General features: G+C 39.9%; 1 long non-coding RNA gene across 1 annotated transcript in view; it reads right to left on the reverse strand.

The window, feature by feature from the left end:
* LOC141508830 (uncharacterized) overlaps positions 1-27,355 on the reverse strand; it is a 275,036-nt gene that overhangs the window by 224,777 nt on the left and 22,904 nt on the right. The window lies entirely within an intron of this gene.

Consider the following 27,355-nt stretch of genomic DNA (forward strand, 5'->3'; position numbering starts at 1 on the left):
GGTCAGATAAGAATAAATATGTTTTTGAAAGGTGTAAATTCACAAGTGCCTTGGGACTTTTTGATCCCTGATGGAGTTTCCCATCAGATTTCTGCATGGATGAATTGATTAGTTTCCCACTTCCTCTGTCTAGGTCATCAAAAATGTTATTTTCTTTAAATTTGCTGAAATATGGGGGGGGGGCTAGGTGGCACATTGTATAGAGCACTGACCCTGGAGTCAGGAGGACCTGAGTTCAAATCCAGCCTCAGACACTTAATAATTAACTAGCTGTGTGGCTTTGGGTAAGCCGCTTAACCCCATTTACCTTGCAAAAAAAAAAAAAAGAATTCAACAAAAATTTGCTGAAATATCCCAAACTGATAATCCTGGGGAGACTATGGCCATATTCAAGTGGCAAAGACTACAGTAACAGCTCAGATTTCTCCTTTTCTATACAACTATTCATATAAGCTAACTTCTTTTCCTTAAGGAGAAATAGGGAAAGCACAAGAGAATTTAATCACCCAGACTGGCTAATTCAACTTAAGAGCCTCAAGGACCTGCTAAACTGGAGGTCCATCACTAGTAGATCCCAGGTCATGACCAAAACTTTCCTTAACTTAAAGGTTTCCCAAAGACTTCTATAACTACTCACTCACCACCCTGGTCAGGCTGACTTATGAGATGACTTCTGCATAATTTCAGAAATTATCCATGATGCCATTACAATGTAAAAGAACTTGGAATTCTGATTCTGACACTTAAAAGCTACCTGAAAATTGGCAGTCACTTCATCATTTCAGTTCCAGTCTTTTCCTCTGTAAAATGAGAATAATACCCATTTTTACAATGACAGCACAGAAAGGTACATGGTCTACTGTTTGGAGAGCCACACCCATACCAAGGAAGACTTGATACAAACACTGCTCTTGAACAAGGTTTGACCTTGAACAAGTCACCAACCATCTAGATGATCTAAGACCAAACTTCAGAAAAAATATATTGGTTGTTTCCTTACCTGGGAGTTAATCCCTATAACAGTGAAATCATGGAACAATGGATGAGTCGTTGAACTTGTAGTCAAGGAGAACTGAATTCAAATCCCACCTCAGTATAACTCTAGACAAGTCATTTAATTTCTCTTTGTCTCAATTTCCTCATTTGTAAAATGAAGGGATTGAAATCAATGGCCTCTGAAGTCCCCTACCCCCAGATTCTAAATGACTGTTGAAAAAAATGAATATTAGAATGAAAGCTTCTTGAGGACAAGATATCTCACATGTCTTTGTATCTTCTGACACAGCTCTGACTCTGTAAATGTGAGTACTCAATTATTAATATTATTCAAGATATTATTCATGAGGGCAACTGGGTGTTATTGTGTACAGAAGAGTATTAGACTTGAAGTCAAGAAAAGTATTCTTCCTGAATTCAAATCTGGTCTCTGATACTAACTGTGTGACCCTGGACAAATCACTTCACCCTGTTGCCTTAATTTCTTTATCTATAAAATAAGTTAGAGAAGGAAATGATAAACCCATCCAGTATCTTTGCCAAGAAAACCCCAAATGGAGTCACAAAAAGTCAGGCACAACTGAAAATAACTGAACAACAACAAAAATACTGTTAATGAATCATACTTAAACCCAAACCACTCAAAATAAAACAGCCATCCTTATGTGATACCTAGAGACACAGATCCAGAGAACCTTAAACAGGATCAAGACTTTATCAGAAATCAGTACATGAAACCATGAGAAAAATGAAAACTCTAAAGTCAAAAGGTCACCAAACTATAGGAAATTGATTGGAAAGAAAACTGAATTTGAAGTCAGAGGTCCTGCATTCAAATCTCAGTTCTGCTCCCTGTTACCTGTGTAGCCTAGAGCAAGTCACTTAAAATCTCTAAGGTCAGCTTCATCTGTAAAAGGTGGTAGGATGCTGGTTTAATGACTTATTGAGACTCAGCTCTAAATCTGTGACTTAGAAAAGTGTCCCTAAGTCAGCTTCCCCCCCCCCCCAACTTCTCTATTCATAGTATTTCAATCTTCCCAGTAATTCAGAGCTGATTCTTTCCTCCTCCCTCATTATTTACATCCAGTTACTTAGCTTTGTCCTTTCTATCCTAATACCATCTTTCCCATCCTTGCCTTATGGATTCTCCTCCCCAGCACTCCTACTGAAAACACCTAGCTCATACTCTTCTTATCTAAAATGTAGTAATCTCTAAATGAGGCTTCCTGCTTCTAGTGATTTCTGGTCCAATTCACCTTCCATTCATTCACTCATTCAAGTCCATATAACCATCAGACAATAAAGAGAAATAAGGTTGAAAGGGATCATTGGCCCCAGATCACAGCCCTCTGTGATCAATGCCAGACAGTGAAGGGTAACAGAGAACATAGCCACTTGTAGAGATGAGCAAGGCAATCTCCCAGAGCATAACAAGGAACACTTTTAGCATAATGATGCTCTCCATGGTAAGTAGGTGTTTATTTTGTTATAAGTTAAATTGCATGCATTACTATAAAAGGCTAAAGCCTCCAATGACTACAACAGAGGGAGCTTCAATTTTCAAACCCTGCCTAGATGGCATGAATAGCTGGTCTTGTGCTGGGTCCAGCCAGCCTGGTTCTTAAACTGTAAGGGTTGCATACTTCTTGGTGTTTGCCTTGACCCTTTGCCTATTTCTGACCTCTGACAACTTGAAGCTTCTCAACACTTATCTCATCTGGTCAGCCTGGATTCCCAGATTGCCTTCTGCTCTGACCTCTAGTCAATGCATGCTCCATTCGATGATATGGCTCTTCAGGTCCTGGCATTCACCCAGGGCCCTCTGCACCAAGACTACCAGGGGGCCCAGAGGGAGGCCTAAGGGCAATATCACATTTTAGCAGCAGGTGCCACCTGCCACAGGTAACTGTGAGAGAAACAAAAGTAGCCCACATTGCATTTCTTCTGAACATAATAATGGAACGAGCTTCCTATCCTAAGGTACCCTTCTCAGCCCCTGACTCCAAACCAGAGTCAAAGCCCAGTGGAGGTTATTGAGAAATGAGGAAAAGGCACAGGGGCACTGGAGGGAGGACCTCTGAAATAAACACCACCCATCTTAGAGAAGTGACAGAATACAGGTGCAAAATGTGCCTCATTGCATTGATTTCCTTTATTTAACAGAGTATCTTTATAATAATCAAATGTTCTACTGGGAAGAAAAAGAGTAATTAAGAAATTACAGTGATGACTATAATAATCCAATAAAAAATTTTCTTTTTTTAAAAAGAAGGATCACACAAAGGGAAGTATGAGGCTACATCTTATATTTTCCTATCTAATATATGTTTAGCCAATAAGGTACATGCTGCAGTCAACTCTAACCAGAGGAAGAGAGCTGACTGTTAAATTTTCAGTGAGACTATTTACTCCTCAGAAATGGACCATTGATATAAATCAGAATATTATTTATTCTTTTGTTGATTAACTATGTTTTTAAATTATGTATAAAATAGTGAGACTAAATCTAAAAATGTGTCATAAATACATTTTTCCTCCAGAGAGCTTTTTGTTAAATGCTTGCCAGCTTACCACTATGGATTCCATAAGTGGAATACAAAAATCCATGAGGACCAGGACTGTTTCATGCCCATTTCATAATTAATTATTTGTATGTCGAATCCTCCATTAGAATAGGAACTCCTTGTGTCAGAAACTCTTCTTCCCTTTCTTTGTCTCGCCTGTGTCCCTGGTACACAGTTGTAGCTTAATGAATGTATGCTGACTGGCTATCCATCCCCAGGTCTAGGAGACAGGAAATCAGCCTAGATTCAGGAGGCCCTGTATCCAGGTCTCACATCTCAGTTATGTGGGTTAAGTGGCCCTAGACAAGACCTTTCACCTCTCAATGCCCTCAGAAACTAAGATTTTAAATGGCATGAGTTTCTGGCTTTCCAGTGGAATCAAAAGGACCAACCCAGGTTATCCATCATTTTTTGACAGAAACCACAGGGAGTTCCAAAATTTGTCACTGGACTATGCTGAACCTGAAAGGCCTTTCACCATGTGACCCCCAAAACCAGCATCATTGTGCCTCACACCAACTAGCTCTCTCCTCAACTTCCTCTCTCGGACACATTCCTTTATACATATACCCACAAGTTTTCAATTCCCTTCCTCTTTCCTACAGCTTCCTCCAAGGTGGGTAATAAGAGTGAAGACTCACTCTTGAATTAGAACCAGAGAATAGGTGGAAGATGTGGGCAGCCACATGTCTCTGCAGCCTCGGGTGTACAGGTCCAGCAGAGTTCTGAGCTTGGAGTCAGAAAGACCTGAGTTCAAAACCTACTTCAGACATTTACTCCTTAGGTGACCCTGGGGGAGTCACTTTAACTCTCTGGGCCTCAAAGACTCCTTCCAAATCTAAGTCATCAATCATCCTTTTGCCCATATCCTCACCAGTTGGCATAATTCTCTGTGGACCTCAGCTTTCTCACCTGTGAAATAAAGAAATTAGACTAAAGTAGATTATTTCTAAGGTTTCCTTCTGGCTCTAAAATTCCATGAAGCCATGAATCTCAGATACATTAGTTCTGAGAATTACTTAACCAATCCAAAATGAATTATCAGTTACCCCAGGTGGGGATAGTCACTTAGTAGAATTTCAGTTTTACCCATTTAATTAATTACAGCTGTGATTCAATTTATATGGATGGTGAAAAGAACTTTAGACTTGGGAATCACAGAGGATATAGCCACTTGCTAAGTTATTTTTCATATGGGAAATGGGGGTGATCCTTGCTCTTCCTACCTACTAGAGTTTAGAGATTATCCACATCTCTGACAAGTGGTCATTCAGCTTCCAGTGAGCAGAAATCCACCATCTTCAGAGGCAGCCCAAAGCTTCCACTTGGGACAGCTCTAATTGTTTGGAATATTTATTCCATGCTGAAATCAAGCCTCCATCTGCCACTCTCTAACTTCCACTCACTGCTCCTACTCCCCCTACGACCCCAGCAAAGCAAGACAAGTCTAATTTTTCTTCTGGGGGACTACTGTTAGGGAGTCCCTATATTTTCTCTTTTCCAAGAAAGTACTTTGCAAACCCTAAATCACTACATCATTTCCTTAGTGTGCTGTTAGCAATACGTCAACAAGCATTCAAATGGCATCTATTATTTTAGATACTTGGAATGCTAAAAATAAGTTCCTATCTTCAAGGGGGTTTCCACTCTATTGAACGAAAACAACACGTGCACATAGAAGTATATACAAAACATCATCAAAGACAAGGTAATTAATTTGGTGACTGTGTCACTTTGGGCAAGTCACAACAGGATTCTAGGCAACGTTTTGCAGTGAGGTGCCAAATTGCTTTGGTGGAGGGAATTTTCTCACCTGAGAGCACTACATACATATATACATACATACATATATATATATATATATATATATATATATATACATCAGTGACATCATAGGTTCAGTCCTGTTCCCTAATTCAAATATAATTTTTGGAGAGAGAGAGAAAGAACATTAAGAACTAGGAGAAACCTGCCTTCCAAAGACTTTCTTTGGAAGGAAAACACTGAAAGAAAATGAAGAATTCTAAAAGACATGAGGAAGGAAACAGAAGGAAGAGTTTAAGAAGCTGCCATTAATCCAGGGTGCTCCCAAAACTCAGTCTGGGGCTCTGCCTTTCTCTCTATACCCCAGACTTGCCCATTTCAAAGACTACATTAAAAGTCTTCTTTGGTCTATTTAAAAGTTGCATAGACCATCACTTGAGGACTGGCCCTATGACCACAATATCATAACAATTTAATTCAGCCCCCAAAAAAGTCAAACCAAATTCTATTAAGGATTTACCACAGAACTGAAGACCTAAAAACAAACTCGAAAAACTGAAAAAAAAAATGAGAGAAGGAATACACATAGTCACTCAACCACAATATGGATTTCCCAGAAGCAGCTTGGATAACCCCAGTCCTAGGGTCCTAGGAAATGAATTCTAAGAATACCAATTAATCTCGCCAAGAGATTTCATACCCTAAAAGCACCAGTCCTAGCAGGTCACTTGGCATCCTTAGGAAAGAAAATAATCCCATGGAAGTAAAATTTCTTACACAGTAAAGCACCAAGGGTTTGTTGGTTTCTTTTTTATGAAAATGGGAACAAGTCATTAAATGCTGCAGTCTTTAAGTTGAGGATCAGGCAAAAATGGGTATTGGAGAAGTTCATGCTAGACCTGGGAAGACTGTAACAACTTACAAATGTGGAATTAGGAAAAACTGTTAAAGAAGATCATCCAAGAAATGCATAATTGAAAAAGATGAGCCAATCATGTAGTGAGAGCTAAATCTATTAGGGGCTCACGTACTCCATGGTTATCCCTCCCCAATTCCACAGAATCAGAGGAAGGCTCCTGGAATATTGAAAGGACACCCTGTGTTGAACTTATGGGGAGAACTAGAGGAAAGCCATGGAGGAACTGCAATCAGCATCACTGGAAGGAATGCCTGTATTGATGAGATCATAGTTCCCTTGACTATTCAAATATTTATAGAAATGTTTTTTTAATATTCCATATGTTTCATTGGTATTAAAATAGAAGATTAACAAACAATTCAATAAGTATTTTTAAGTGTCTTCTAAGTGATTACCGCAAAATATTAACCAATCTTTGTCACAAAGACCTTATATTCTATGTTTTGTTATTAAGTCATTTTAATTTTATCTGATTCTTTATGACCTCATTTGGGATTTTTGTGGCAAAGTTACTGGAATGGTTTGACATTTTCTTCTCTAGTTCATTTAACAGATGAGGAAACTGAGGTAAACAGGGTTAAAGGATTTGTCCAAGGTTTGAGACTGGATTTGAACTCAAGTCTTTCCAACATCAGGGCTAGCTATCTGCTCTATATTTATTAAACCCTTAGTCAATCAATACATGTTTATTAAACTTCTACCATAGGCTAGGCTTTGTAGTTTACTCTGGGGATAGAAAGAAAAGCAAAAAACAACCCCTGCTCTCAGGAAGTTTTCAGTCTAATGAAGGAGACAACATGGAAACACCTATGTACAAAGAAACAACAGACAAGATAAATTGAAGACAATCAACGGGGGAAAGGTAGTAGATTTTTAAGGGGAATAGGAAAGTGTTCTTGCAGAATCTGGGGCTTTAGTTAAGAACTTGAAGAAAGCCAGGAAGCAGAGATGGGGTGGAAGAACATTAAGGGTGAAGGGGAGAGCTGGAGAAAATGTCCATAGACAGGAGAAAACGTCCAGAGTCAGGAGATGAAGCATCCTGTTTGAGGATCAGCAAAGTCAGGGTTACTGGATCACAGATTACTCAGGGGAATGTAAGTTTTAAGAGACTAAAAATGTTGGGGTGATGGAAGGAAGGGGGCAAATTATGAAAGGATCTGAATACCTAGTAGATGCTGGAGGTGATGTGTAAAACAGAGAACTTTATGAACAGAGAAAATTCAGGAGAAGGAGAGTGACAGGGTCAGATCTGTGCTTTTGGAGGTTCATTTTGACAGCTGAGAAGATGGGGAGTGGGACAGATGTTGGTGTCAGAGAGATCTTTCGGTAGGTAACCATTTCAGTAGTCCAAGTGTGGTCCTGAGGCATGAAAGGCAGCATGGGGATAGCAGTATTAGAGGAGAGAAGACACTTGCAAAAGATGTCTCAGAGGTAAAATGTCAGACCTTGACAGCAGATTGGATGGGGGGGGCAGGGTGAGAGAGTAAGGAATCAAAGATGGTTGTAAGGCCTGGATTACTGGGAGGATGGTGGTGCTCTCTATTGTCACAGGAAAGTTAAGAAGAAGGGAGGACTTGGGGTAAAGAGAATATGTTCTTTTTGGGATATGACGAGTTTAAGATGTCTACTGAGATGTCCAGTTTGAGATGTCACCAGGCAATTGGAGATGCACTAGACACCAGACAATTAGATTAGAGTTTAATAAGTGAATCTGAGAATCATCAGTACAAACATGATAATTGAATCCATAGGAACTGATGAGATCACCAAGGGAAATGTAATGGTCACTGTTGTAATCAGGATGAAACAAAGATAAAACCACTACCCTTGTCTTCAGAGAGCATGGAATATGAGAATAAAGGAAATCTCAGAGGGGAAGGCATTGATAGCTGGAAGAATAGGGGAAAGGCCTCCAGAGAAGAAGGCAGGATTTGAGCCAAGGAAATTATTGGGAAGTAAATCATTTATTAAAATAGTATTTATTAAAATACTTCTCCCCCCAAGTACTAGCCTCATCCTCACTTTCTTGGGTCCCATACCACCACCCCCTTACTCAGGCTACAACCTGGCAAGACCTTGCCTGTAACATTCCTCTAGCAGCTGCCAGATCTTCTGCCCTAGGATCAACTCCTACAGGTCTCAGTGAATCCTTAACTGCAACTCCAAGCCTTTACTCTGGTATTAATAATTTTTGCTCTGAATGTAAGGAACAAAGTGAAATAATAGTGCCAGGGGTCCTGAGGTAGGCAGTCAGCTGTCACAGTGGATTAAACTATGGACCTAGAGTCAGGATCACACAAATTCAAATGGTATCTAATTGTGTGATCCTGAGCAGATCATTTCACCTCTCCCTGACTCAGTTTCCTCAACAGTTAAATGCAGATAATGAAAGCATCTACCTCCCAGGTTGCTGTAAAGAACAACTGAAATAATATCTATAAACTGTTTAGCACACTCTCTGGTCTAGTGTCTTAAGAAAAACCATACAAACATACACACACACACACACACACACACAGTCCATGGATTGCTAGGATACAAATAACCTTCAAGTTCTGGTTTCAAAAAGTCTCACACTTAGTATTCTGATTTTCAATGGAATAAAAATGCAGCTCAGCTGTGGGCTGTCCCTAGACTTCAGGCCCTCTCTCCAGGTCTCTTCCTTGCCTGGGGCTTCCTGTGCTCCCCAGGGAGAACACTGGTTTCTAACTAGCCTCAGTCAGTTCTTAGCCGCTTTGTAATTTCTATTCTCCAGGTGAGGCCAGGAAGAGCCGGGTCTGCTGGGGCCAGACAGAGTTGGCTGAGGTCACATTCATTTGCATCACATAGACTGGTCTGACCCTCTGCCCTCTTCACTCCCTCAGCTTCCTCCACTAGGAGGTAACTAGAGGGCATTTCTTATTATCTTTTTCAGCCCAAGTGAATATTCTCCTTCCAGGACTGGAACAGGAGGATGAGCTCAGGAGGGCATCCCAGGCCCAAGTGGGCTCAGCAGCATCTAGACAAACAGGGGAATTCCATCTCCCTCAAGAAAGAAGAAAAATCCCCAAAAGCAGATGGAGGGAAGGGGGAGATGTTCCCATTCAGTCTAATGAAAGGGACCTATGGAAGTCAAGGCTGCTGGTGTTTGCCCAGCTGTAGCCACTTCTGCAACTTGCTACAAATACATCTTTTCTCATCATCTGAACAGCACTAAATTTAATTCAATTAATTTTACAAAATATCTACTATGTGCAAAGCTTTAAGGATACAAAGACAAAAATAAAACAATCTCAATTCTAATAGAACTTTCTATTGAATGATATGACCTGTACCCAGGCAAGTAAATATATTAATAACTAAATAGACTAACTAATGCACTAACAACTAAAAGAGTAAGCTTGGTCTCCTGTTGAAGGCAGCACCTAAGCTGGGGCTTAAAAGATGCTAAAGGACTCTCTAAGAGGCAGGTGAAAAAGAAGTACATTACAGGCATAGGAGACCGCCTATATAAAGGCAAACAGGAAAGAAGCACAATTCAAGAACTAGCAAGTGGACCATTTGGCCCACTTGTATAAGTTTAAGGAGGAGGTAATGGGAAATAAGACTGGATGGTTAGATTGGAACCAGATTGAAAAGGGCTTTAAATGTCAAACTGAGGAGGCTGAAATTTATCACAAAGATGGAAGATTATGGTTGGACTTTACTTTGGGAAGATTATGCTTGTGACTCAAGGACAGTGGATTGGAATGGGGAGAGAAAAGAAGCAGGGAGACTCATTAAAAGACTGTAGCAACAGTTCAAGAGATGGGTGGTGAGGGCATGAACCACGATGGCTTTTGTGAATAGGACAGTTATAGCTGTTGAATCCGTCAGACATGGCAATGGTTGAATGTTGGGGTCATGAGGGATTAGAGATGATTAAAAATTATGATTATAATTAACTGGAAAGATGGTGGTACCCTCAATATAAACAAGTAAATTTATAGGAGGGGGTAGATTTCAGTAGAAGATACAAGATAAACAACAAGTATATTCTATGTATCACACACTGTGCTAAGTCTAGGAATACAAAAGAAAACAAAACCAGGCCTTGCCCTCAAGAAGTTTACAATCTAACAGGGTCCTGCCATTCTAAAAATCACATCTTCACCCTCAACTTTCACTATCTCACACTAAAAGGAAGCTGCAAATCCAGAGAAACAAATTAATAACCAAATTATCATTGATTTTAACCATGTCACAGTGAAAGGGGCACTAGATATTGGAGTAATTGGCTTAAATCTTGATGCAGACCAAGATATTCCCTATATAACCCAAGCAAGTCACTTTATCTCTCCCCAATCAGTTTCTTCAGATGCAAAATGAAACTGTACTTAATGGCCTCTAAGGTCACTTTTGGTTCTCAGTCTGACTAAAATATGTATTTGGGAGGGTATTTTTTAATAAAAGAAAGATTTTTATTTATTTTAGATTTAAAAATTTTTGCCCTAATCTTGCTTCCCTCCCCCCACCCCCCACAGAAGGCAGCCTTTAAGTTTTTACATTGTGTCCATGGTATACGTTGAACTAAGCTGAATGTAAGGAGAGAAAAATCATATAGTTAAGGAAGAAAAAGTATAAGAGATAGCAAAATTACATAATAAGATAACCTTTTTAAAAAAATTAAAGGTCTTTGTTCAAAATCCACATTTTTCCCCCTGGATACAGATGGTATTCTCCATTGCAAATATCCCCAAATTGTGCCTGATTACTGCACTGAATGAGTAAGTCCATTAAAGTTGATCATCGCCCCCATGTTGCTGTTAGGGTGTACAATGTTTTTCTGGTTCTGCTCATCTCATTCAGCATCAGTTCATGCCAATCCTTCCAGGCTTCCCTGAATTCCCATCCTTCCTGGTTTCTAATAGAACAATAGTGTTCCATTACACACACATATTCCACATTTTGTTAAGCCATTCCCCAATTGAAAGACATTCACTTACTTTCCAATTCTTTGCCACCACAAACAGGGCTGCTATGAATATTTTTGTACAAGTGATGTTTTAGAGGGTATCATTTTTTGCAGATTTCTCTCAAATAAATATGGAATGAATCCATTCCTGAAGTGATATAATAATACTTCCCTTTCCCATTAAATCTCAGGGGAGAGTAGTGGGGAACCAAAAAATAATTTTTTGAATCAAAAAACCTGACCTCTTAGAAATACAGCAAATTTTTCAGTGCATCAAGAAAAAAATATTTTATTCTAAAATACAGTATTACTATATACTTCTTGAAAGAAAAAATAAAATTACTGAAATCAAAAGTATCTGAAACTATCAGTATGAAACTGTGCAGGAGGAAGGCTGCCTTGAACCACTGGTAAGATTTCCCCCAACTGAAACTACCTTAACTGCCATAATGTTCAAGAGAATGTCTCTACAATCTCCTCTTGTACTTACTTCTGCTATTTTCTACATATTTCTAGTCAATCTGGGCCCTAGGACATAATTCAATCTTATTTAGATTTAGATGTGAATAAGAAGAAAATTAAGAACTAACAGGCTCAATCCCCACTTAGAGTTGGTAATGGAGAAACTTCCACGAGAGCAGAATGTCATACTGGATGCAGAAGTTGACAAAAAGAGAAGAGCATATATCTCAATGTCCTCTCTCTATCTCTCCCTGTCTCCTCTTCTCCTTCCTTTCTTTCTTTACCTCTTCCTCCCTCTTTCCCTCTCCCTGACAGTCTCTATTTGTCTGTTTCTGTCTCTCTATATCTCTGTCTCTCTCTGTCTCTCTATCTCTGTCTCTGTCTGTCTGTCTCTCTTTTCTCTTTTTACCCCCCTCTCTCCTCTGTTCCTTCTCTCTTTCCCTATTCTTTTTCAGGTTTTTTTAATTAAAAATTTTACAAGGCAAAAAAAAGACTTTCCTGCATCAGTAACATCAAACTCAAAAACTCACTGGAGTACTGTATTTTTAAAAACGGGGGTGGGAGGGAAGAAAATTCCTTTGGGTTCTCATTACTACCTAGGGCTAGAGTTCTTAACCTTTGTTGTAACCTAGACCCCTTTGCCATTCTGGTAAAGGTAATGGACACCTTCATAATTTCATGTTTTTAAATGCATAAAAAAATTGAGATCACAAAAGAAACCAATTACACTGAAATTTATAATTATCAATTGACTTTTTCAATTCATAGACTCCAGGTTAAAAACCTCTGACTTAGGAGAAAGTAATGGTGGCAGGCAGAGCCCTAAATACAGGGTAGAAATGGGAAGGGCTCCATAATCTCCTTCACTGTCATCCTCTTACCATCATCCCCCACACAGCAACTTCCTACTAAAAAAAATTCCAATCAATCAATCTTCTATTCTTCATTTTAGTACTGTCACTAGGAATGGTAAGGGTGGGGGGGAAGTACCATATTTAGAACCAGAGGACTTGTATTTAAATAACTTCTCTACTTCTGTGACCTTGGTAAAGTCATTTAAGTCTCTCTGAGGAGAGGCTTAATAAAGTGACTTACTAAAATGAAGGGGCTGGCTGATTTCTAAGAATTTTTTCAGCTTTATGTGTATGACCTATTACATCACATCAGCCCCAAATAATGCTTCACATCTGATTATCAGGCCATCCAATGGGAAACCAGGCATCTTGCCATCTGCCTTGACATTGCTCCCTTTATGCCCACCTGGAACAATGGCCCTACTGGCCAAATCTTCAGAGCCCATCCTGCCCCCCCCCCCCCGGAGAGATAGAAAACACTCATTTTCAAAACTCTGGTTTTTGTTGGTGAATGAGTGCAAACTCACCAAATGTACCACATCTAGCCAGCTCTGGACCATGCTTCACATCCCATTCAGTCATCCATTAAGAAACCCAACCCTGTACCATGATCTGGGCAACTTGCCATCAGTCCTGCCAACATGTACAACCCACCTCCTTCTCAGTTCATACATACATCTCTTTGATGATATTGTTCTTTCTTGCTTGCAATTTGTCCTTGGCAACTGCAACCACCTCAATATCTATCTTACTATAAGCTCATGGACTGGCAGTCTCAAATTCTCAGGACTTAAAAAAAATTCATCTCACAGTCATACAATCCAGCCCATAAACACACATCAACACTAAAGCAAAAAAAAAAAAGCATGGTTAATCCCACCCCCATGGCCTTTTGGAACTTATTTCTCCTTTCAAGGATTCTGCCCCTTCAGTCCACCCCCACCTCTAGCCAGAAACAATCTTTCCCTTTGTTTCTACTTTCTCTTCTTCCCTTATTCTCTGTTCTGTATTCCATCTGTATAGATACAAGGTACCCAATCCTCTCTCTCTCTCTCTCTCTCTCTCTCTCTCTCTCTCTCTCTCTCTCTCTCTCTCTCTCTCTCTCTCTCTCCTAAACGCTCCAGGAGTAAGGCACAAAAGACACATCTTCCACACATCTTGACACTTTGTACCAGTGTTCTACAGCTAGTATGGTAATAATAACAACAACAACAATAATAATAATAATGGCATTTAGAGAGAATTTAGGGTATGAAGCACTTTATAAATATTTCACTTGATCTCCACAACAACCTTAAGAGGTAGGTGCTATTCTTGTCACCATTTTACAAATGGGGAAACTGAGACAAAAGGCAGTAAAATTGCTTGCCCAGGGTCACATCAATCTAGTATCTGAGGATGAATTTTAACTCATATCTTCCTCACTCTAGGTCCAACACTCTACCTTCCCAAGAAGCAAAGCTTTAGATTCAGACTTTTAGAGTCAGTAGAATTGGGTTCAAAAATCTCCCTTCAAACCATTTCTTAGTTTCATGGTCCTGGGCTAATAACTTCACCTCTCTGGGCCTCAGTTTCCTCATCTGTAAAACAATTTATGCCATCCAAAATTATTGGTAAGAAATTCTTTTATCTATCTCCAAGCACTCCATAAATGTGAATTACTAAGCCTGCTATTATTATTTGTACTAATAGTGATGGCATGTTGTGTCTCCAGGGCTTAGCACACAGAAATAAATGTTAGTTGACTGACTGATAGAAGTAGTCACTATTAATAGGGCAACAGAGGAATAAAATGAACCAAAGAACCAGACTGAAGAATAAGAGGAGGTCTCCTTGAGAACCTTACCTCAAAAGTCCTTAATGAGACCTTCCAACATTCAAATGATTGCTATTTTTTTAAAAGATGGTCACCTTAGGGGCAGATAGGTAGCACAGTGGATAGACCACTGGTCTTGGAGTCAGGAGTACCTGAGTTTAAATCCAGCCATAGACACATAATAATTACCTAACTGTGTGACCTTGGGCAAGTCACTTAACCCCACTGCCTTGCAAAAAATAAAAAAAAAAAAGAATGGTCACCTCAATAAACAAAGAAACAATTTGTTGACTGCAGGAAAATTTAAGACATCATTTCAAACTTCCCTGGACAGATGCTTTAAAAAATAAAGAAATCTAGGCCATTCAAGTTCTATCCCCATCTTGATTCTCCCAAAAAATGAAATACCTTTTGAATTCTAAAAAGGCAAGAAAATTTGCTAATTTCTGTTTTTTTTAAATTATACATAGTATATTTAGATGGATCAAATTGATGATATAGGAAGGCTATTTTCAATATGCTATCTAGGTATTCTATAATATATTGGGGACCCTTATATAATCAAATACAGAAGAGGTGTGCATGTCTTATAAAATACAGCATCATTTTGTTAGTGGTAAAAGGTTCCCAGTTGGTCTATCTTTGTTATGACAGCACTTGAGATGTCCCAAAAGTCTTATATCTAAGGTTTACAACCACATTGCAACTTTTGGGACACTGTGCATTATTGTTTATTAAATTCTCATACCCATCAGATATCACAGATATCATCTTCAATTGAAATATATTCTGTTTCTGTATTTTTTACTATCTATTTTGGCAGCTAAGTCAAATAGAGAGTAAGCTGTTGGACTTGAAATCCTGCCTCAAACATTAGCTCTGTGATCCTTGTCAAATCATTTTAGTTCTCTCTGTCTCAGTTTCCTCACTGTAAAATGGGGATAATAACAATGTCTAAATCCCAGTCACAACTTCCCAGTTGTGAAGATCAAATGCAGCAACATATGTAAAGTGCTTTACAAATTTAAGTGTTATATAGATACTTAGCTGTTATAGTAGCAATTAATTGAAATATTACATGTATTGAAAAGGCCTTCTGTTATATTGGGGAGGGCATGGGGAGAGGCAATTATGGTTAAGGGATTTGCCAGGGTCACATAGCTAGTAAGTGACAAGTATCTGAGGACAGATTTGAACTTAGTCCTACTGACTTCAGGGCTGCCACCTAGCTGCCCCTGCTATATTCTTAGAAGGCATTCTAATTGTACATCTAAGAGAATTACTTTACAGTCACTTTTTGTGACTCTCTCTTGAATTTCCTAAGTGAATTATTTTATATGGACACCATGGTCAGTAAAGTGCCCTCCCCTCTGTTGCCCCACCTTCCTGCTCTCACTCCTAACTATTCCTGTGCATAAATCGGATCCTCTTTAGGACAGTCCATTCTGATACAATTTCTTATAAAACATACTCAGAAAGAAAAAGAGACATACCAGGGAAAAGTTTATAAATATATACATATATATATATATACATATATGTGTGTATGTACCTATATAAATAGATTTAAATACTTATATGTATATATATATAATGTATATTTTTTTTTGCTGCTGAGTTCAGATCTGCTGAAAACTCTTTGAATTCAGTAACTCAATACCTGAACAAGAATACACCTTTATAATACTCCTACCTTGCCCCTTTGTGCTCTAGGGTAAAACTCTTAATCTCTTTGGGCCTCAGTTTCAACCTCTGGAAAATTCTTCTGAGGATTATCTCTATGAATATTTACCATATTGGAATTAAAACATCTTAGTATTATGATGGAAATAGTTCTGATCTCACAGAGTCAGGTAAAAGGGTCTTGGGGATCTTAAGGGTCCCAGATCACAGTTGGAGAACTAGTAGACTCAATCACCTCTAAGGGCTCTGTAACTTTCAATCAATGATCATCTATATGATTTCTGATGAGTGATCATCCATTTTTTGCTCAATGAACAAAAAAAGGAATCACCCCTCACCCCACCCCCACACCCCAAAGCAGACAGTCCATTCCACTCTAGCTAAATTCTAATTATTAGCAACTTTTTTCAAGCATCTTTGCAACTGGCACCTTCAGGGCCAAGCAGAACATGTCATCCCTCTTCTACTTGTAAGCCCCTTAGATATGTGAAGACAGGAATCAGTTCTCCAAGAAGTCTTCATCTTCCCAGGCTAAATAACCCCCAGTTCCTTCAAACTGTGCTCAGCTGGCATGAATCTAATGCACTTCATCCCTATGACTGCCCTCCTCAGAAGGCACTCCAGTTTCACAACCCCTCCCTTTTTAATGGTAGAAGGTAGAACTTTAATGGTAGAATTCTGAACACAATACTCTAGCTGGAGAACCACAAGTTCATCCCTCCCACTTTCTGAACACACTCTACCTTTCAATGCATCCTAAGGACACAGACTCTTAGAGCCTCAGAAGGGACCCCAAAGAAAAGCTAGTCCATCAAACCAGAGTTTTTGGCTAATGTCACACTGCTAGCATGTAAGAAGTTTACAAACCATTAAAATCTCCAGATTTTTTCCACTCTCTCATCTAGTCACATCTCTTTCATTCTGCTGACTATTCAACATATAATGGTTCTAAACTGGCCACCATTCAATCAATAAATATTTATTGAATATTTCCTATGCCCTAGGAATTGTGAAGAGTTACAAAAATGATTACTCTACTCCCTGCCTCCTCATCCTTGACTCCCACTGGATTCAGTCCTCTAAGCACTAAACTCTTTCCTCACTGGCTCCCTCCACCCTTTTTCCACTTTGGCTTGCTCCCATCATCGGCTCGATCTGCTTGGCTATGGAGTATTGTTGGAGAAAATCCCAATGCTGAACAGATCTGGCTTTCTAGAAGTACATGCTTTCCAGCTACAATTTGGCCCCATCCACAAGACAAGCTTACTCCATCCCTCTTCAATTCCCTGGCTTCCTCCCCACGAATGCTCTCCCAAGCCTTCTCCATTGCTAAATCCCCCCACCCACCCCAGACCCAATTCCTACTGCTTTCAACAAACTTGGAATACTACATCTTGCCCAGATAGAATAGGTATAATAATATGGTGAAAAGAATTGTGAGTCAAAAAGTCGAGGTTCTGATCTCCAACTCTAATTGGAAATGTGATGATGAGTGAATCACTTGCCATCTCTATACAGGAATTTTCCCTGCCAAGTAAAGGGGGTTCAGCTAGAAATTCAGGAGTGGGGTTATCAGATGGAAGAAATCTTGCTGCATCATTGTGGTTGGTCTCTGGCATATTCTCAATTCCAGTACTACCTTACCCCGACAGATATAGCACTAGGGCTTTAGATCCTTTCTGCTCTGTATGTTTATAATCTGTACATCATTATCTGTACATCAATATACTATATTTATTATTTTAAATGTTAACCTTATGATTTTATATGCACTTAAAGGTCTGATCCATATTTAAGAAGACAGGATGTTGGGATTGTTTTTCAAATTTTGCATCTAAGGGAATTTCTTTATCATTTCTCCATGTAACTCTACTCTCTCTTGCCCCTCCCATGTTCATTTGCTATCAGGCCCAACCCAAACCCCTCTGCTACTAGGTGCTATATTAATTAGACCATATCACCTAACCAAGTTGAGTTCTGCTTTTCCATCAAAGCCTCTTTATTTCAGAAAGGTTTATGACCTTACCAATCTCCCTATGATGATAATGGGCACTTATACAGTACATAGTAGGTGCTTAATCAATGTTGACTGATGGAGGGCTTTAAGGTTCGCAAAGTGCTTTAGAAGCAACATTCTTATCCTCATGCCTGTTGAATGGAAAACCACCTGTCAGAAGATGTGATAAGAGAAGGGATGGACCATTGCTAGGTTATGACAGGTACTGGGGACAGCTAGCTAGTGCATTTGATAGAGCACCAATGCTGGAGTCAGGAGGATGTGAATTCAGATCTGGCCTCAGATATTTGGCACTTACTAGTCGTGTGACCTTGGGCAAGTCACTTAACATTGCCTTACATCCAAGGTCATTTCTAGTCATCCTGAACCATATCTGGCCACCAGATGGCTCCGAAGGAGAAAGAGAGGCTGGTGACCTAACACAACACCTCTCACTCAAATACAGTTCATATGTGCTTGTCATCACCTCCCTTATGTCATGGACTCCTTCAAAAATGAAAGGACAAACAACAACAACAGATTACTAAAAGATCCTAAAATACTAAAGATCCTAAGATACTGAAAGATTCTATATTTTAGACCTCATATGTCTTACTGGGGTGGGGATTTCTTTAGTGGTAGCATTCCCTAGGACTTTCTGAACACTGAATGACTGTCTGACGCATATAGCTATACAAAGAGGGAATTCTGAATATCTTTAGGTATCTGATCACTGAAGAATCAACCTATTATAGTAAGTAGCATGCTAGATCTAGGAAGACCTGGGTTCATGTCCTGCTTCTGAAAACTTGTATGACTGTAAGCAATTTTCTCTGAACTTCAGTATCTTAATCTGCAAAATGGAGACAAAAATAACTGAGGGCTTGTGGAAGCTCAGGTGAAATAATAATGTATATAAAATGCTTTGAAAATCATTAAGGCACCAAAGAAATGTCAGTTGTTCCCATTAAGGGGCCTCCTATCTGCCTGGCCCCATACAGCAGTACTTCCCTGGCAAAGTCTCCAAGCCAAAGTCATGGCCTGAACTTCCAGGGTAAACTAAACTCCCTGATGGCCTAGAACCCCTTGTTACACTTAACACCAAATAGTTATATGATAAGCAACTGCTTCTGGATTGATAGAAGCCTGGGTACCTTTATGAGTTCTGAAAAACAACAACAAAAGTCAAAATAAATAGCTCACCCTTTAAGGATCAGAACCCACTTGATACCGTCCATTACCTCATCTGAACCTCACAAAAATTTCATAAGGCAAGAACCAAAGACCTGTCCCCATTTTTACAGAGGATGGCAACTTGAAGGGCCAGGTCCCAAGCCACTTCCATGAAACAGGTTAGGTATCTTACAGTTTTATTTACAGAAGGCAGATTCCTATTGATCAAGATACCCACCAGAACCTCATAATGACTCAAGGAAAAAGGAGACTCTCCAGAGATTAGCCCTTTGGGCTTCTCCCCTACAAGAAGGAACTGCTGGTGTCTACCTGCTTCTGACCACTACATTGCAGCTTCCTACCCCATCTCACATCAAGCTATGGTCCCTTATATTTTTCAGGCAAAAAAATCTGATTTTTCACTAGGTATGAACAAGGACAGAATGATGCCAGAGATACAACAGGAAACCAGGGGAAATTGGCTGTGGAATTCGATCTCACCCTTTGAGGTCCAGGTTATTTTCTCTACTAAAACCATTACCCCTACCTCCTTCCTACCTCCATCTCCCTCAGTTCTGACAAGGTAGTTTTTGTCTCAGGGCCCATGCTCCACCACCAACTCCCCATATGTGATTCATTGCCTGGCCTAACTCCCTTCTTTTGTTGTTCAGTCATGTTCAACTCTTCCTGACCCCATTTGGGGCTCTCTTGGCAAAGATACAGGAGTAATTTGCCTTCTCCTGCTCATCTTTACAGATGAAGAAACTGAGGCAAGCAGGTTAAATGACTTGCCCAGGATCCCACATCTGGGGACTGATTTGATCTCAGGCAGATGAATCTTTCTGATGCCAGGTCTGGTACTCTTATCTACTGAACCACCTAGTTGCCCAGCCCTTTCTAAGACCTCTTTATAGCAGTAGTAACAACAACAGCCAGTATTTATATAATTCTTTCAAGTTTGCAAAGTACTTTAGAAAGATTATCTCATTTTTCTCCACCCATCAACCCTGGGAAGTGGGTGTTTAATTATCCCCATTTTACAGAAAACTGAAGCTAAGAAAGATTAAATGAACTGTCCAGAGTCACAGAAGTAGTAAGTGTCTGAGGCAGGATTCCAATTCTTATCTTCCTGACTTCAACTCCAGCACTCTGTCTACTGAACTCCTGTGTTTATTCATTGCCTTCCCTCATTACCTCCATCAGAAGGTAAGCTTCTTGAGGGTAAGAACTGTCTTCCATGCTTGGCAAATAGATGCTCTATTCAAGCTAGCACCTAGCCCCGTGCCCAACACAATTGCAGGTATTTTAAATACTTGTTGATTTATCCAATTCTCCGAATCAAGACTATCTCCAGATTACCAATCTTTATCAGAATACCCCATTATCAAACTATCACTCTCTGTCACAAGCAATACCCTTCCCAGACCATGATCTATAGCACTTAGATGAAGACCACCTCTTCACAAAAGTATTTCATTATCCCAAGAGAAAGAGCCACAGATCATCTAGGAAATTATATGAAGCTTAAATTGTTCCAACTAAGAAAGAATCCCAAATTGTCTCAGTTTTGCTCATTAACATTACTGATAGATGCCCATGTTGGTCAGGCCTGGTAACTCTTAAGATTGGTCAGTTTACCTGCCTGAGTTGGTAATTTCTAGGAATCTTGATTGTAGACCTTCCAGGCTTTCTCAGTCCTGTAGGTACTCTGGATATGATGGATAACACTATAGAAACCATCCATGGCCATCAGATAGATTACCCTCAGCTCCCAGCAGTGCTTCTGATTACTCTAGACCACCACCATCTTCCATCATGGCAGTAGGAGTATCAGATCAGTTGAAGCAGTCCCCCCCCCCCCCCCCAGGGCCAAGGAAGCAAAGGCCTTGACCCATGCTGTGCCCATAATACCATAACTCAGCCCAGGTCTGGCTTTTCTCTAACATTCACTCAACACAGGTCCTACCAGAAATTCCAAAAGATCATTTTTCAGCACAGTTTATTTGGCCATGGTTCATACTCGCCTCATCAGAATTTTAGTAGTAGAGCTCTGTGACCTGGAAAAGGGGAGTCTTGGAAGAGAGGAAAGGGAACATAATAACTGTCTTCGAGGATATGAAAGGCAGTAATGGGGAAGAGAGATTAGCCTTGCTCTGTGTGGTCCCAAAAGGCAGAACAAGGACTGATGGGTCCAAGTTTCAGAGGGGCAGATCTAGGCTTGGTATCAGGGGAAAGAATTCCTAACAATTAACATTGTCACAAGTTGAAATGGAATGTTTGGGTGGTAGTGGGGTTCCTATTCTCAGTAAAGTGAGCAAGGAAAGGCTGGATGGGTACCCACTTGGTGGGAATATTGCAGAAAGGATTTAGTTTCTAATTGAATTAGATTATCTCTGAGTAACCTTGTGATTCTGTGATCTTGTCACTCCTGTTAAAGAAGAAAAATAAGGGATTCACCCTATTTTATTACCAGGCTTTCCCCAGATTACCAGGACATATCAGGTTATTCCCCAATTACCAAACTATCACTGTCCAGGACAAGCAAGGTCCCAGAACCTGATCTAGAAAAATTAGGGAAAACTCAGCTTTTCACAAAAATTGGAGAGATGGGGAGGGGGCAGAATTCAGGACCCCTGACCTAGATTCACCACGGGATAAGAAAGGAGAGTCCCCCATTGCTGCAACAGTGGGAACAACAACAAACAATAAACCATCTAAGCCATCCTGTTCATTCTAATATTTCCAGCATACACTCTTCTTTGACTTACAAAATATCCTGATTTCCTCTGCTGACCTCACACCACATACTCAAGCAACTGCAGAGATTACTGGCAGCAAGGACTCTGCAGACACCAAGTAGACACCAAACTGAAGAGTGCTATTGAATCAGCAAGAACAGTGGCAGATTGGCAGAGTTTAGCAGTGTGAGTGTTTACAAAGTGCTTCCCTCAACAGAACCTTGTGGAATATGCCGGACAAGTAGATCATTGATCAATGGTTTTGAGCCCATTAAGTCCTTAGAGATCCTTTCCAGTCCCATCAGAGCTTCTTAACTTCTCAGAGTCCTGAACCCCTTGGTAGTCAGTCTAAGGGAGACCATAGACTCAGGAAGCCTCAGAATCATGTTTTCCAATGCAAAGCAAAAAATACATAGCGTGACAAAGGAAACAAATTCCACGGAAGAAGAATTATGGAAATATTTTTTAAAAATAAGTTCATAGACTCAAGATTAAAAAAAAAAAAGCACCCTGATTCAATCTGAGCTTCTTAGTTTAACAGATGAGTAAATTGAGACACAGATAGGGAAATAGTTTGTCCAAACTCACAAAGCTTAGAAATGGTAGAACTGGGACTTGACCTCTACAACTAGCATTTATTCCAATAGTCTCCAGTTGCCTCAAGTCTCCCTATCCTCATTTTAAACAACAGGAAACAGATTCAGTGTAGTGAAAAGACTTCATCCAGGGTCACAAAAGTAAAGCTCTGGAACCAGAATTTGGAACCAGGTCCAAATGCAGCCCAGTGTTATTTTCACTATACCACACACAGTATTTCTTTGTTAGAAATGAACTTTAAAACACATTCAGGGACCTCAGAGAGCTTGTATTTTCAAGGAAGAACAGCAAAAGCTAACTAGAATCAAGGTGAAAAACAATTCTTAAGAAGAAAAGATTAGAAAGGAAAGCTTGCCAGACGGGAAAGAGCCGAATCCTTCTCAGTCTTTTTTCTGTGTTTTCATCCTCTCGACCTCTCAGCTGGGCCACAATTAACCATCCCCCCCCCTCTGCAGCGAAACTCTCCTCCCAACTCTGCCAGGCCTTCCCAGGGCCCTGCTTCTTCCTGCCTAATGACTAGGACATCACAAAATCCTTTGATCCACAGATCCCACAGCTGGGTAGAGATCCCAAGAAGTTCAATGACAGAAAGAAGGAGCCCACAGACAACAAACCAATCAGAACAGCATTTTTAAGGTAGGAAAAAAATTTGGAAATAAAATGGACATCCATTTTTGATGAACAAAATTTAGTTATATGAATATAAGGTTTTATTAATATGAGGGATGAGGAGGAGGAGGAATATGAAGTAAGCCAAAGAGAATATATGGTCTGACTAAAAGTATAAATAAAAAACAACCAGGCTCATATTAAAATCAATCCTAGAGAACAAATGCTATTGCCCAGTTAGATGTCAGAAGACCAGGAGAGTGTTGCACACATTGTCAAATACAGTCCCTTTACTAGTTGGTTTTGTTTAGGCCATCGATTCTTACCTAGTAGCCTTTAATCACTGAATGGTGTTGCCTCAGATAAACTAAGAAAAACCTTAGATTAAAAAGATCAAGATCTCTCACTATTCTGGGTCATGCTGGGTCTCACTATCCTCCAGTCATGCTGACCTATGTCTTGTCACTGGACTCCAAAAACTCTGGAAGAGAGAGTGGAACTGATGCATTTGCAAAGCCCTGACTCATCTAAATCCAATTCACTTGCTAGTCAAGACGTCCTCCTGATGTCCTTGATCCTCTTGGAAAAGGAAGGACAAACAACAACAATGATTTGTGAGGTGGTGGTGTTGTTGCAGTTGCAGTTGAGGGTTCAATAAGTGTGTGTGTGAATAAATGGGAAACGGCAATGGTGAAAAACACAAGAGACAATAACATTTTCTTTAATTAACAAAAGTGTTGGAGATTATTTAATTATGAAATGACCACTAGGCACCCTTATCATTTTCATTTTACTTGGAAAGTCAGCTAGTCTCTTGCAAGGACACAAAGCATTGACCATATATGAAACTAGGATTATACTTGATTAACCATGATTATTATCCTGCCAATTTTTTCATACTTTTGCCTTTTGGAACCAATATGCCAGGAAATTTATCTTCCTCTCATTAGTTAGGGGCTCTAGAGAAATAGTACCATAAAGAGTAGAAAAAACAAGCCATCTGTAGTCAGAAAATCTTAGCTTATAAATCCTAGCTTTGCCCCAACTGGCTGTGTGACCTTGGAAAAGTCATTTAACTTCTCTAAGGCCTCAGTTCCCTCCTTTGTAAAATAAGGGAATTAGACTAGATTGTAGATTTCAGGAACATGGGGGGAAGCACATCTTTATTTCAATATAAGTGATTTCTTTTGTAATCCCACATTATTTACTTTATGCATTTAAAAATATAATTTTCAGAAGGGATCCTTAGAGTTTACCAGGCCACCAAAAGGATCCACATCACACACACACACACACACACACACACACGGTAAAGGGCACTGAACAAGAGGGGAATCTAAGGACCCTTCCAGCTTTAAACCTTCTCTTCTTATGAAAAGGAATCACATTCGCGAGTTAGTCAAAACTCAACTATTGAACTTAATTGGTTCTTATTCCTCAGCTCTATAGTCTATTTTCCCAAATGGAGTCAGAATAGGATTTACTTTCAAGGGTCACTAGGGTGGTGTCTGGGGTACAGGACTGAGATACTGCATACTAATCCTATCACGTGAAAATTTCTCTGCACCCTTCCCCTCCACTCCCCACCAGCCCCTGGGTCTGTATCAGTGTCAGGAGGACCCACTCTGACGAAATCCTTGATACTGAAAGTATTTCCTAATCCAGTTGGGCATAGTCATTTGCCTTCTAGGGCTTAGCCAGGACTGCTCTGGAAGCTGCCAAAATCCATCCTTCCCAGAAAGGCAGGAAAAGACCAATGGGGTGGGAGGGGAGGGGCAGCTTCTCATCAAGCAGTCTCTTTTACATACACAGTTTTCCAAGACTTCAAAGGAAACTTGAGAAAAATAGATCAGAGCCTTATAGATGGGGATGGATGGTCAAGTGAGTTCAGGACTTAGAAGACTTACTCTCCAATCCTCACCACCTCCCCCAATCCCCAAGAGACCAATAAAAAAATGTTTTTGTGATTCCTGAGCCCAGGAAGGAGAGGGAGTGTGTGAACCCTGTAGGACTGCATGAGAGAACCACAGACATGGGTCTCCAACAACAGGATCTCTGTTTCTACTAAAGGAAAAGCCTACATAAGAAATGTTCAAAGCCAGGAAGCATAGTTAACAAATTCAAAGACCTAATTTGATTCTCAGCTATTTATGGAAGGAAAAGGTAAACTCCTTGAGGACAGAGGCTGTTTGGGGCTTTGGGTTTATTGTGGTGGTGGTGGTGGTGGTTGTTGGTAACTCTAACACCTAACACATCACCTTGCACATGGCAGAGGCTTAATAAATATTAAAATGAAATTAATTTATTATATTATTAAGAGGTAGAATGGCAACAGGAGGTCCTGAATTTCAGTTCTTCCACAAACCCTTTCTGGTTGTGTGTCTGCTGACAAATCACTTGATGACAATAGCATCTCCATCAAAGGGATAGGATAATCAAATGATATCCTGGATGCTAGGTACCTTAAAGGTACCTTAAAGTGCTATGAAGATACAAGAAATTCAGAGGATCCCAGAAATTCAGATTTAGAGCTAGGAGGGAACCTTAGAGGCCTTGGAGTCCAACCCCTTGATGGATGCAATGACTTGCCCATAGTCACACAACTAGTAAGTGCCCCAGGAAGAAGGAAGGCCCTCCATCCCTTCCACCATAATGCCTCTCAGAAATCATCAGATTTATCCACTTAGAGGATCTATTTTCAATGCTAATATTTCTACTTCTAAAGTAAGGATACTTTTGTAATACATTAGGATAGAAATAATTCAAGTTGTATAACTGCAATACCATCGAGACCTTTCTTCTGACTCCCAATTTTTCCTGACATACAAAGTCATAGAATTCTAGAAATGGAAAGGCCTTTGGAGTCTACTCTACACCAAAACCAGACTGCCCATTCACAACAACTTTCACAAATGTACAACACTGAAATGTCCTACTCTCTGAGTCATCCATGGCACTTTCAGATATCTCTTACTCCTAGAAGTTTTTTCTTACAAGGGAGGTGAGATCTGCCTCTCCCTTCCCTTACTTGAGATTTTGACCATTAGGGTGAGGCTGAGCTGGCCTAGACCTTCTTCTCTATGACACCCCTTCCAACAGCTATCCTGGCTCATCTCACTCTGTTACCCAGCCCCTAAACTTCTGATGCAGGTTGAATAAACCCAGTTCCTTCACAGATCCTCAAGAGGAATGACCTCCATTTCCTTCACCATCCTGACTGCCATTCTCTAGACATATTCCCCAAACTGAACATTCCAGGCCTAATCAAGTAGGGTAGAGCAAGACTATAATCATCCTCCCCTCACCATACTTTGCCCACTATGTCCCTTCTAAGCTTCAAGGGACACTGGGAAAAATAGCTGCTTGGTAGAGAGTCTTCAACGGTTCTTTCCCAGGTACAGGCTGAGGATGAGCAACTGCTTGCATCACAGGATAACTTTTTTCTCCATTCATAATCATTCATGAAATCACTAAGCAAAAATCTACATCAATGTCAGGGGCTAACCAATCTGATGAAGGCCCAGATAGTTTGTCAGCTGATGTCAGCCTTACCATGCATGTACAGGCACTGGGATAAACTCTCAAGATACAAAAAGAGGCAAAATGCAGTTCCTGCCCTCTACAAGCTTCTAAGATGCTAACACTATTTCCATACCTACAGATTAGGTCTTTGTCAGAGACAGTGCACCATTGACTCATAATCACCCGAAAAATAATAGTCTTTGCCAATGCTGGTGTCTACTATTAAATACATGTGAGATTCAGAGCCTACCCCACAGCCACATAATGTTTGGTCAAGTATTTCAAAAGCTATTTTTTTCATTATTAAAACAGACATGCAACCATTGTGTGTGTGTGTGTGGGTAGCCAAGATGTAAAGTAATTACCATCAAACATTCTTAGTAAATGAACTAAGCTGGACACTTCCTTTCTACAACCTCACCTCTCAATTTCCCTTGTTTTACCAAGCCCCAAGTTCCAGTCAAAGTCAATAAAAGGAGATTTTGCTTTGAACATATATCTTTAATATATTATTTAAATTAACTTTTGGAGAGAGGTAAAAATACTTCTTTTATAAAAAAATAACACCTAAAGTTGAAAGATAACTTAGAAGTCCAACCTCCTCATTTTACAGATGAGGAAACTATGGCCAAAGAGGATTTTTTTTTAAATCCTGGTCCTCTGACTTCAAACCCAGTATCTTTTTTATTACACTACACTCTGCTAGTGTTTAAGGACTTTAAAAATCAT

The sequence above is a fragment of the Macrotis lagotis genome, chromosome 1 (assembly GCF_037893015.1).
Source record: "Macrotis lagotis isolate mMagLag1 chromosome 1, bilby.v1.9.chrom.fasta, whole genome shotgun sequence".
Lineage (NCBI taxonomy): Eukaryota > Metazoa > Chordata > Mammalia > Peramelemorphia > Peramelidae > Macrotis > Macrotis lagotis.